Below are 13,267 nucleotides of genomic sequence, written 5' to 3'. Positions count from 1 at the left end.
GTGGACTGGTCTGCTGTCACCCTCTGCCACCTGCATGCATGCTTGGGCCTGGGTGCTTGTGAGGGGGAGGGCTGGGGTCCAGTGCCCATCCCACGGCGTCGCAGGGCAAGGAGGCAGCTCTCCCAACGCTGGGCAGACAGTTTGGTGGGGGCCTCTTGCCTCCCTCTGACCCAGGTACCAAGGAGGCTGTAATCCCTTGGGGATCACCCATTTGCTGTGAGTCGGGGCACCTATGGGAAGAGAAGGTGAATTCCCGCCCCCTCCCCTCACCCGCCAGGGCTGTGCATTCTCCCTTTTCTTGGCATCCCACCTGTGGAACTTGTCAGATCCTGTAACATCAAGGGCACCACGCTCTAGTGGGTCAGAGCGCAGACTTGGGAGCCGCACTGTCTGGGTCTGGGTCACGTCTCACCAGTGTTGTCACCTTGGCCCATTTACCTACCCTTTCTGTGCCTCTGTTTCCTCACCTCTAAAATAATGATCATGTAGTTACGACCTCACAGGTTGTCGTGTGGATTCAATGTGGTAGTACATGCCGAGCACCTAGACCAGGGCTCCCCGTGCATTGGGTATTTAATATTTGTTTTCCCCAAAGGACTTCGGCACTCCTGGGGCAGAGGTGTCACCTGTACCGTCCACTGCTGCGGTCCTGGTACCCAGCGCCACGCCCAGAACAGATGCGATGGATGGACCCTGGTCGAAGGAAGGAATCCCCAAGAGGGGCTTTCCACGGAACCCTCACCCTATCTTCTCTTTTCTAGAGACTCTTACACAATCAGCATTCCACAGCGCGTACATTTAGGAAACGCCGAGCTCACCTCCATGAAATGACGCACCCACAGGCGCAGGGGGCAGTTACACACACACAGCTCTCCGCAGGTCCTTTCCCCTCCTATTGGTCCTTTGAGACTCAGTGTCTCATCCATCCGTGTCTGCTTTAGGGTCGTCTGACGTTGGGGATGGAGCACACGGACACCGCAGAGCCTCTTGCCCACCTCCCGTCTGGGCCCATCTCTCCCGGCCGCCCGATAACTCCTTCCTCCTCCCCAGCCTCCCCCGTCCTTAACTGGGCCAATCTGTCCCCCTGACACCACGCTCTGCTTTGTTTTCTCCGCAAAGCCCTCTCTTGGCACTTGACGGATTCTCAGCTGTCGCGAGCACATTTTTCAATCTGTGCTCTTCCAGTGATTTCCCAGCCAGGTTTCAGCTTTTTAAACGCTATTTAGTTTTATAATTTCCCAATGATTTTCCTCGCCTGCCAGGGTTCCTCTCCATCGCCACTCCCCAGCTTCCTTCCTGGGGCGCCAAAGCCGTGCAGGTGACCCTCTAAGGAGGCCTGACTTATTCAGCCGTGGGACCATCACTGTCCTCATTCGGGCTCCTCCAAAAGCTGGTCCTGAGAGAAGGGCACGGAGACAGTAGTTGATTTGGAAAGTGATCCAGGAAGCAGGAGTGAGGGAGGGTGAGAGAGGGAAGGGAGAAGGGCCCAGACGGCCACCTCATCTTCTGGGTACCCACTGGGTGACCTGCAGGGAACTGTAGGAATGGAATGGACCTTTGTGCTGTCCCACTGGAGGGTGGCGAGGCTGAGCATTTAGCCGCTGCCTGCCACCCCCATTGCTGGAGGGGCGTCCCTGGGAAAACGAACTTCCCTGCCTTTCTATCTGTGCCTGTGCACCCAAGCGGCCTTTCCTGGCTCTGGAGGAAACCTGAGTAGTGCTAGAGGTGGAGTTTGGGAAACATCTGTGGAAGTTTCCATCAGAGCTCCTGTGACTTGTGCACGCAGATGTTCACTCCGGCCAGTTACACATCCACGACGCCCAGGAGTTGGGACTTTCTCTTGGGCTGTGAACTCTTCCATTTCTTTGTCTTCTTTTTAAGCCTCTAATTATAAAGGCATTTTGCTGCCTTTGGGACAGGCTTCAGGTGGTTGGTGCCCCTACCAGAGGGACCTTGGGTCCGCAGTAAGAAAGGACATTCAGCCAGGCAGTTCTTGTCCCTTAATGACACCTTGGCTGGAGCCCATACATTCCTGTTCACGTTGGATGTAGAAAGGTCCAGTTTAAAATCCTAGCCTCGGGCTTCCCTGGTGGCGCAATGGTTAAGAATCCGCCTGCCAGTGCAGGGGACACAGGTTGGAGCCCTGGTCGGGGAAGGTCCCACGTGCCGCGGAGCAACTAAGCCTGTGCGCCACAACTACTGAGCCTGCACTCTAGAGCCCGCGAGCCACAACTACTGAAGCCCGCGCGCCTAGAGCCCGTGCTCCGCAACGAGAAGCCACCGCAACGAGAAGCCCGTGCACCACAATCAAGAGTAGCTCCCACTCGCGCCCATGCACAGCAACGAAGACCCAGTGCAGCCAAAAATAAATTAATTAATTAAAAAAAAAATCCTAGCCTCGTCACCTCCCTCTGTCCTGCTCATGGCCTGAGGGGTGCAGTGAGGAGGGAGCCGGGTCCGCTCTAAGGATCCTTCCTCCTTCTCCCAACCCCTCCTCCCCTCCTCTCTCCCCTGGGCTGCAGAAGACAACGTAAAGGGCGTTCCCTGGAGTTTGCGATGGGGCCAGGTGCTGAGACAGGGAGAGGGGTCTGGAGAAAGGGAAGGCGCCTGTTCTTACTCAGCAGGAACTGCAGGAGTCCCCTCTCCACCAACACCAGCTGTCTGCGTGCTCCCTCTGCGCCCTGAGCTCCAAATGGGTCCATTCGTGACTCCTGTGAAGCACGTCTGGGTGTGCGTGCGCAGAGTGGGATGTGGGGAACGTCCCCTCGATGCACAGATCTCCGATGTAGGAGAACCACCGCTGCTTGACCTCTCCTGAGTCCCCCTCAGCAGAATCCCCCCAGCCACCGGCTCCTGGGGTCTTCTTGCCTGGGGGCCACCTTCCTGGTTGGGGCTGAAGCCTATGGGGTCCTCTCTGCCTGAGGCAGACTCCTTGCCCCATCCCTTTTAGTAGTGGGAGGGTTGACTACCCCTCTCTCTCCCTCACTGTCTCCAACTCTCTCCTGACCCTTCTAGAATCAGTCTGCAATTCCTGTTGCTCACGAGGGTGAGCAGGAAAAGAGATGCCCGGCTTCCCGTGCAAGCCCCCTGAGTCTCTAAGCACCTCTCCCAGAACATTCCTTCCTTGACTCAGAGAAGGAGACTCACCTCTCCCGCCCGGAAGTCAGAGCGCTGCTCAGATCCCTATATTTGTTTGTGCAGGTTGGAGGGAAGGAAGGAAGGAATGGTGGTTGGGCCAGTCTGGGTATCGCTTCGTCTGCCTGATGCGCTCTGGCTGCTTTGCGGCTCCCTTAGGAAAGAGGTTCTCACCCTGGGTGGGAGCATTGCTTTTTGTATTCACCAACCTCTAAGTGAAAGTTGGCATTTCTTCCTGTTCAAAATGTAGACATCAAATCCCACAGTATTCGTCGTGCCTGTGACTTTGTCATCCATCAGAATCAGAGATATTTTCGTATCACACTACAGTTGTCAGATATCTGAAAATGACGTTTGATGTTCATCTCCATTTAAAGATTACAGTCGTAATTAGATCTGCTGCTAGATCTTGTTTTTTAATGTTAATAAAGTAGCACCAGTATTACTTTATCATAAATTTATTTAATATTTTGAGAGCCACATAACTGATTTTCTCTGTAGTTCCATGTATTTTATTTTGTGCATTTGAAAGCATTATTCTAAAAAGAGGTCTATCACTTCATGGGATGCCAACATGGGAAAGGTCAGAGCCTTGCTCTGGAACATGTGGGTTCTCTGTGTCTTAGGTCTAGTTTGGGGGCTTGGAATGCTAGGACTGGCATATCCCTCTAGATCATTTTCTACTCTGGCTTTCTTTTTAATTAGGATCCTGTTGTCCTCATTTGGGGCCAATAGGAGCTGACGTGTGTTAAGCGTTTCCTCTGTACAAGCATAGTGCAAAGCACTTTACATGCACTGGCTCATTTAATTCTCATTTTTTATGGAGGCACAGAGAGGTTAAGTGATTTGCCCAAGGTCACACAGCTAGTAACTGGGGGAGCTGGGATTTGAACCTGAGCAGTCTGACTCCAGAGCACACATTCTTAAACCTGCTGATTGCAAACCAGGTAAGAGATGGCTAGTTTTCCAAAAAACGCATGTTCCTGGTTTTTAATGGTGTGGGCCCAGCTAGTAGACTCTTAACCACTGCAGTGTACAGCTCAATACCCTTTTGAGCTCCCCAACTGAGAAACAAACATTGAACCACAGCGCCCTCTGGCTTACATAGCAATCTGATCCCTCACTCTAGAGTCAAGTTGGCCCAAAGAAATTTAAGACCAACCTTTATTAGGCACCCACTGTGCGGCAAACCCTGAGTCAGGCCCTGGGGATAGGAGTAGAATAGGTATAGCTTGCACCCTCCAGGAATTACTGTCAATTCAAGAAAGACACACCCAGAAGCTGTGTTGGCTTAAGGAGAGCCAAGCTCTAGTGAAGGGTGTAGACACAGAGACCCGTGGATGCTGTGGGGTAAGAGACTGTCACAAGACGAGGAGAAGCCTTCCTTCACCTCCCTTGAGGCGCCCTACCCCGATGCCACCTTGGGCTCCCTTGCCTGGCCCAAGTTCCAAGATTGCCTTTGGTCCTTCCTCCCACTGAAACGTGTGTGTCTTCCTTCCTCTTCCCGCTGTATGCTCCCAGGTGGCTGCCTAGCTAATCTCAGAGCCTCATTCAAAGTCAAGGGTTAATGACTCCTGAATTTTAACAGGAGTTTTCAGTGCTGTAAACCAGGGATCACCAGCACGAACAGCAGAGGGTCAGGCTGATAACGTCAGTGAACTAAGCAGGCCTGTATTTGTGTGTTAAACATGCAGGAATATTCTTCACTCCCACAAAGATACCCTCACCTATTTTTTTCTAAACCACATTGTCTTCTGGAAATATTGTTCCCTTTTCTTTTCGCTTTTAATAGAGATCAAACACAGATAAATATTTCTTTACCAGGAGAAAAACGACAGTGCAGCATGGTGATAAGCGCTAATGGTCACGTGGAAAACTAAGGGGACTGGTGACTTGGGCTGCCCCAGAAATAGACTCTGAGAGTAAGATCTGATGCAATTAGTTTATTTGGAAGGTGATCCTGGGAAACACTGGGAGGGAACTAGAAACCAGGATAGGGAAAGGAAGGCAGCCTGTCAATAAAGGATGCCTCGTGGAGTGAGCTGCCACTGTGGGCAGCTGGGACGCGAACTCTGGAAGCAAGTGTAAGAGCTGCCCTTCAGCTAGCCCATCTGAGGACTAGGGAGCTGGGGTGTTTATACATCAACTTCCATCAGTTGTTGGTTAGGGGTTCTTGGCAGGTGGTAGAGCTTTAATTCTCTGGCCCGTCTGGCTGAGTAGGCTCCAGGGGACCAGAGAAAGCCCTCAGGCAAAGGAACACAGGTTCTGGGGATTGGATGTCAGGCCATTGGACCCCAAGCTAGTAAGACCCGAGGGTGCAACAGGCATTGACCGTGGTGAGCTGAAGCATGCTTGCAGCTGAATTCCACCAAGAAAGAATGTGGTCCCAGGGTTGCTAGACTTTCTGATTTCCCAAGAAAAGCTGGACGTTTAGATTTTTATGTGAAATTTCTCAATTTGTAAATGTTGACAACAAACCTAAAATTTTATTTATTTTGTTTAGTATAATTGCTTTACAATGTTGTCTTAGTTTCTGCTGTACAATGAAGTGAATCAGCTATGTGTATACCTATATCCCCTCCCTCTTGGACCTTCCTCCCTCCCCCACTCCTATCAAACCTAAAATTTTTAAAATATACTGTAGAAGCTTACCAGAGCATGTCTGTGGGCTGTATCCGGTTTACAAGCAGCCGGATTATGACGTCTGATCCATCCTAACGGCTGATCTTGGCTCCAGACCATTTTTGCCCAAGGCAAGTTCCAAAGATGCGTTCTCACAAGGATAGGTATTAGTTAGGGAGTAGGTTGAATTGGTGTAATATAGAGACACTATAGTACCGTGTTGGTAACCAGATAGAAGTGTGTTTCTTTTTTATGTAAAGTCTGGAGGTAGGTGGATGGTCCAGGACGGCTCTGCTGCCTGAGGTTGTCCAGGGACCCAGGTTCCTTCTATCTTGTTGCTCAGAGTGTTGTCTTTATCCATGTGGTCAGGGCTGGCTCACTAGTTCCTTGTCCACCTTCCAGTTAATAGGAAAGGGGAAAGAGAAGCTCAGTCAGTTCCAGTAATTGGTAATTGCACCATTCGCTTCTTCTCACATCCCACTGGTAAGAACGTAGCCGCATGGTCACTTAGTCGCATGGTGACTAAGTCTAGCTACAGGGAATGCTGCGGAATGTAGTCTCTCTCTCTCGTCGGCTATATGTTCAGCTTAAACTTGGTGTGTGTGTGAAAATTATATTTTTATAGAATTAGGGAAGGGCTGATATTAGGGGACAGTGAGAAGCCTTTGCCACAGTAAAGGAAGGGTCTGGAAAAAAGGATGGGATTCATACCTGAGGTAGGACCTACCTGAGAAAGATTCTTTTTTCTCACGAGAATGAAGAAAGCCTGGCTTTCCTCCCTTTGTTTTGCACTGTTCAGTCATGAAAACTTAATAGGAGGAAGCTTTCAAAAACCTTAACAGAAGATTTGCCCAAACCCAAACCTCTAAAAAGTCCGTTATAATGAGAAAGAAGTAAACACAGTAAACACCCACGAGACACAAGGTATTTTCACATATGTGGTCTCGTCTAATCTTCACAATTATCCTATGAAGTAGGTGTTATTATTCCCCCATTTTTCAGAAGAAAAACTGAGGATAAGACAAACAGGTTGACATTGAAGCTCTAACTCGGGCCAGGGCATGGGCACTGGCCCATTAGAGCTGCCATACAGGTTTGTCCCATCCGGGAAGTGAAGGGCCTCGGCCAGGATTTGAAATGAGGCCCATGTGGCTGCAAAGCCTACATGCTTTTCACTGCAGCCTGATTTCCTTACGCCAGCTGCTTCTGCAGAGACGGCGACACCGAATCTGCTGGGTGTTGAGACGGTGAACAAACCGTGGTGGATGAATCTCCTCTCTTCATGTGAATGCCTTATTGTTGTTATTCTTCATGCCCTGGCAGAGTGCTTACAGCCTCTCCTGTGGCTCTGCTTCTGTCTGGTGGAGTAAGGAAGGCCAGAACTCCCAGACCTAGCAGAAAGTTACAGCTGGGATTTGAGTCAATGAAGACTTGAAGACTCAGCAAGTGGCCCTTGGCATTACTGTTAACCGGGTCAAGGCCATTAACGCTCCTGTCATGAATTGGCTTGTTCTGTGATATACTGTTGTCCCGGAAATACCCATATGGGTGTACCCCATATATAAGCCAACGCTATGAAAACTGAGACTCAAAAAGATGAATGGGAGATAATTATTTAACCACAAGAGACTTTGTTTTGCAGAATGGCATTTCGGTATAGCTTGTCTCAAAATAACCCTGGAAATTTGATTCTGGAAAAAAGGGAGGGATAGATACAGAGATGTGTGGGTTCCCTCCTGGTCCATTTGGGAATGTTCTGGAATAGATTAGATTTCAAGAACTCTGTAATGATGTGTCAGAGAGGACTTGTGACATCTGAATTGGGTTGGGGTGGTTTGTGGTGGATCCATTTGGGGTGCCTGCCAAGCCCTGTCTCTCCTCTGAGAATCTAGTCACCCACAACCCCACTGGAAGAAAGAGGGGGTCTAATCAGCCATGCCTATGCCAAGGGACCCGCACACCCCACCCCTTGCCACTAACCGGATCAAAGGTAAGCTCCTGACCCAGGTATCAATCCATGAGCCAACCAGCCTCTCCCCTTCAGACAGGGCCTGGCTACCTTGATTTCCTGTTGTTGGGTGTCCATGGGATTGCCTGCTGCATCCTTAGAATAAGCATGGTCAAAGCTCCCACTCAGTGGGGATTCCAAACTGGTCCCAGCTTATCCAGCATGGTCAGGAGTGAGATCTTCTACCGTCTGCTCTCAGTGGGTCCAGTGGTCTCCATGGGCCCTTCTGTCCTGGGAGGCTTTTGTCTTGGCCATTGGATGGGGGAAGGGTGTTATCCATGGGACACATCACTGCAAACCGGATGACTGATGGGGTTTGGTGGGCCTTGCCAGATAAGAGAGTAGCCTTGATGTCAACTCAAGGAACTCCCAGCTTCTTTGTGCAACACTGGGGGAGGCTGTGATCCTTATCCTCCCACTGGGGTGCCCTGAGTGTAAGCTGTCTTTGCTTTGTTTCCCCATGGAGTAACCTCACTTCTTGCTGAGTTACACTGGGGGTGGGGTTGGGGAACGAAGTCCTCTGGATGCAGCAGAGAAATTTGATGGTATGAAAGGGCTGGGTGAACCCACTGTTAATGCCTCCCATGTTACCCCACCCCGCTAGCTTGGGTGAATTTCTGTTCCTTGCAACCGAACGTGTCATGCAACATACCGACACAATAATCTGCCCCTTGCTTGTCCCTCCATTTCCTGCTGAATTTCTACAGGAAGTAGAAACCCTATCTGGCTACCCAGGAGTCTTGGAAACGTCATATCCAGATTTACTGCATTGCCCAATCAAAATCCATCAGGCCTTGAAGTTTAGCAACTGTCCCTGTATATTCAAAGGAAGGTCTTTATAGAAACAACAAACTTGCATTCCAATATCATGGGAGTTTCTTGTAAAGGAAGTTGGCCATCCCCTTGACTCTTTGCCTGATCCTTTCCTCCTTTTTAATCCCATCTGGATGAACTGTGCCAGTTCTTTCTCCTTCTGTTAATTGTATGCGTCGTGCGGGCTTTGTCGGTACTTTCTATATTCCAGTCATTGTGCTAAATGATTTACAGATGCCATGCTGTTTAACTGTCCCAAGCCCAGTGCGGTAGCTACTAATGATTATCCCCATTTTATGGATGGGGAAATTGAGAGGCTAAGTTACCCATCTGACTCCATTGCCCTGGAGTTTTACCTCCCTGCTTTACTATCCCTCCTGCTTCCCTGGAGTGATAGTAAAATTTCCTCCTGTAGTTTTCAGTGGCTGCAGGGGAGAAGGCCCAGGTGTCCTGCCCGGCGGCAAGGCCCCCGGAACTTGGCTTTTCTCCTTCCGCCTTCCCTGCCAGCCCAGCTGCCAACCTGGAACACAGCCCTTTCCAAGAAAGCCCAGGAGAGAAGCCAAATGTTGACTCACCTGCCAGACACAGGGATGCGGCAGCCAAGACGCCTCAGGGCCCGTGCGGGAGGAGTGGGAGGAGTGGCACACAGGCCGTTGTGAGGCCCGGAGCCCGTGGGGCAGCTTCAAAGGGCTGGGCCTTCTTCCCTGAGTGCTCTGGGTTCCAGAGGCTAAAGAGATCCAGATGGGCTTGTCCCCTGCCCCTCCCACTCCACCCTTGAGCCCTGGAAGTTTCTGAAGGACACTGTTTCCGCCGCGCTTTCCCCTGGGTGGCGGGCGGGACTCTAAGAAAGCCCCCAGAATTTTCTGCCCCTGCCTGCTCCCCAGGGTGCACTCCCTGTACACTCCCCGAGACTGAGAATGCGATGGATTGTACTTCCATGAGTAGGTTATGTTACAAGATACCCTTGACCTTAAGAAAGGGAGATGATCCACCTGGGCCTGATCTAATCACAGGCACCCTTGAAAGGCAGAGTTTTCTCTGGCTGGTGGCAAGTGAGAGGTGCAGAGCGGGAGGATTTGACCCAGACTTTGTGGCTTGAAGATAAAGGAAGCCTTGCGGCAAGGAATGTGGGCAGCTTCTAGAAGCTCAGAGTGGCCCTCAGCTGGCAGCCAGCAAGGAAACAGGGACCTCAGGCCTACAACTGCGTGGAATTGAATCCCCCCAATGAGGAAATGACCTTGGAATTCGATTTTTCCATAGAGCCTCAGACAGGAACCCAGCCCAGCAAGCACCTGGACCTCAGCTTTCTGGTACCCTGAGCAGACAACCCGCTAGGCTTGTGACCTCCAGAACTGGGCTCACGGGTGTTGCTTAGTTTGTGGAAATTTGTTACGTGGCAGTTGAAAACAGCTACACCCTGGATACCTAACGCATCTTTTTTCTTTTGGCCGTGCTGTGCGGCACGCGGGATCTTAGTCAACAGACCAGGGATCGAACCCGTGCTCCCTGCAGTGGAAGCACAGAGTCTTAACCTCTGGACCGCCAGGGAGGTCCCCTAATAGCATCTCAACCCCAACGTGTTCAGCTGTTCCCTCAAACCTACTCCTCGTACTCTACCCCATCTGGTTCATTACAGCGCGCTTCTTCTTGGCTCGGGTCCAGACTCTTAAAGGCAGCCTTGACTCCTGTCTTTCTTGTAGACCCTACATTAGATCCATCAGCACATTCTTTCCACTCTCCCTTCTTAATGTATCCAGATTTTGACCACGTTTCACCACCCGCATTGCCCTGTCCCTTCTCCTTTCATAAACTCCCTGACAGCTCTGTAGTTTATTACAGGGGAGCTGGGGTCCTTGTACTTCCCAGGCAGGAGACGGAGGGTGCTCCCAGGCTGTGATTGGCTGCCGTCTTCTTTGGCTTCTCTATGGACCTGTCGGGGTGGCTCATAAGTTCAGATAGAGACACAAAGCAGAGGATGGCAGAAGAGGGCTATCCACGTGGAGACCTAACAGGGAGCAGACAACATTCAAACTCTGGCCACCCTTGGCCTTGGGGTCTCTCAGAGCCGGCTGCCCTGCATGGCTGCATGTAGAACACAGTTGTCTTCTTCTTTTTTTTTTGCAATACGTGGGCCTCTCACTGTTGTGGCCTCTCCCGTTGCGGAGCACAGGCTCCGGATGCGCAGGCTCAGCGGCCATGGCTCACGGGCCCAGCCGCTCCGCGCCATGTGGGATCTTCCCGGACTGGGGCACGAACCCGTGTCCCCTGCCTTGGCAGGCGGACTCTCAACCACTGCGCCACCAGGGAAGCCCGGCACAGTTGTCTTCTGAGAGGAGTTCCCAAGCCTGCTTCAGGACTGCTTATGCTCAGAAGTCACGCTGTGGAATACTTTTCAGAGATGGGGTTTTATTTATTGTTCAAAGTTTTGAGCCAACAGTGAAAACTTATTGTTGATGATGACTGGGGAATTCCCGGGAGGCCCAGAAGAACTCACTGGCAACCAGTCTCCTGGTTGAGATTTAGAGCTTTCAAGTCAGCCAACGTGTGAGTCCAGCTCATCCTTCCTAACTGGGTTTCCTGGGGCCACAGTTTCCTCAGTGAAGATGAAATGAGATCAGTTTTCTTTCTGGTCAAACATTTAGCACAGTACCTGGCATCCAGTAAGTGCTCATTGCATGGTGGCGGTTATGCTATGTTGTCTGTAATTTACTTCTGAAGCTAAAGCATAGATCATATGCTGCGTGTGCCTGCGTATGTGTGGCACACGTGTGTGTGTGTGCGCGCGCGCGCGCGTGCTTTCATCCACATTGTAGGGGCAGTTATCTAACATTTGAAAGATCACAGCCCCAGACTCCAGAGGAAGTTTCCCTAAGTGCTTCAATTATCTGGCTTAGCTCGGCGCCCACGGGTGTGTTAATTAGCATAATGGATTTCTAAAATGGTTTTTCATTGATGAAAATAATGGTGTTTGAGAAAGGTAGATGGCTAGAGATATTTCATGATGCACCAGCCTTGTCTGAACTCTGCAAATGAATTGAGTGAGACCAGTTGCTCATTCTCTTGGAAAGGCCCTGAGCTCTGAAGTCCAATCAGTCCTGAGTCTAGACATTAAAGGGTTGATTTTATCACCTACCTGACTGGGTTAGCTAAATACTGCACTGACGGTATTGTCACATCCGCCTCAAATGAACTTTTCATGAAAGAGGCTGTCCAAGTATCTAAAAGGGCAGATCGCTGAGGGGTCCCCAGGCTCAGGGGACGGGTTGACTGGCTGTGGATATGCCCGCTCGCTAATAACTGTTTCCTTGCTGGTGGAATTCAGGCTGAGATGGGCTCTGTCTGTATCATACCATCCGGTTTGGAGGTAGGGGAGGAAACCTGTAGCCTTCATAGCCTTCTAACTTTGGGGGGATGGGGAAGCTATAATCAAACACCTTATCATTTGAATAGTCAAATTGCTTAGGACAGTTTGCAACAATTGCTTTCAAATAAGTAAGAAAATTACAGTGGAATCAAGGAATAACTGGTTTCCTCTAGCTTAGGAAAGACGTGTTATGACAGGAAGTCAGAAAACTGTGAGAATAACACTCTGTATAGTATGTCCTGGGGTGGAGTTCTAGTGCTATTTTTTTAGACGCAGGTCAAACTTAGAAGGTATGTGTGTGTGTGTGTGTGTCTGTGTGTCTGTGTGTGTGGGGGGTAGATGAACAGAGGAGCAGGTAGAAGGTAAGAGGTGAGGAAGGTGAGTGGAGAATTCTGGTACCGTTTTTCTCCCAGGAAAAGAAAGGAAATGGCATGGAACTTTCTAGAACTGACATGGCTGAGTGGGATGAGCTAGAGTTTGGCCCTCAGATCAGGGTTTGGATGCGGCCTCTCTATCTTCCTAAGTGATCTGGGGCAAATTTCTTGGTCTCTCTGAATCTGCTTCATCATCTACAAAATGGATATAAGAATACTTTACTCCGAGTTGTAATTAAGGCAAAGGGACTTGAAACCACTTAGCAAAACGTCAGGTACAGAGTGGGCCTTCGGTAAAGAGTTGCCTCCCTGAATATTTACAGGGTATCGGGGGCTGTGCCGACGGTATCCAGGTTACAGCCACCAACAGGCATATAGGTTTCCCAGAGTTTACATGCCAGCAGTGAGGATGAACTTCACGAAGTCATCTCGTGAGAATCCCCCAGCGTGACTGTTAAAAATGCAGGTGATGGTGAGTGCTGTCCAGGCCTCCTGAACCAGAGGACCAGTGGGTGGGGCTGGGAACCCATTTTTAAGAAACTCCCCAGGTAGTTCTGATGGGCTGCCAGGTGGGGGAACCGCTGAATTAAACGCTCCAATTCTCTAGGGTAGCTTCTGGTCTGGTAAAGCTTCCATCTCCCTTCAAAGGCTCCCTGGCTGAGAGTCTGACCCGAGTGCACCCATATCTGTGGGAGGCGCTGCCCACCTCATAGCCTGAACCACTCCACGGCAGTGGAGGCGGGAGCAAAACCCGTTGTTTTGCTTGTTTTGTGGACAGTACTCATATATCATCATCAGAAACATCAAAGGCTTGGCTGACCATGGAATTGACAGGCTATAACCTGAGCTACGCAGCCATCGGTGTGTAAACCCTGTTAACCTGCGGAAGGCCCTGCTTTTCAGATCGGTACCTAAAAACAATGAAAATCTGGTCTCGATGCTGCTACTGTC

At 50.4% G+C, this 13,267-nt stretch overlaps 1 long non-coding RNA gene across 1 annotated transcript in view; it reads left to right on the top strand.

The window, feature by feature from the left end:
* The window catches only part of LOC141275695 (uncharacterized), a 57,120-nt gene that overhangs the window by 42,859 nt on the left and 994 nt on the right, over positions 1-13,267 (top strand). The gene's annotated exons all lie outside the window — the stretch shown is intronic.

This window comes from Tursiops truncatus, chromosome 10, assembly GCF_011762595.2.
Source record: "Tursiops truncatus isolate mTurTru1 chromosome 10, mTurTru1.mat.Y, whole genome shotgun sequence".
NCBI lineage: Eukaryota > Metazoa > Chordata > Mammalia > Artiodactyla > Delphinidae > Tursiops > Tursiops truncatus.
The sequence above is the reverse complement of the archived record's forward strand: the minus strand, read 5'-3'. Positions and strand labels throughout refer to the sequence as shown.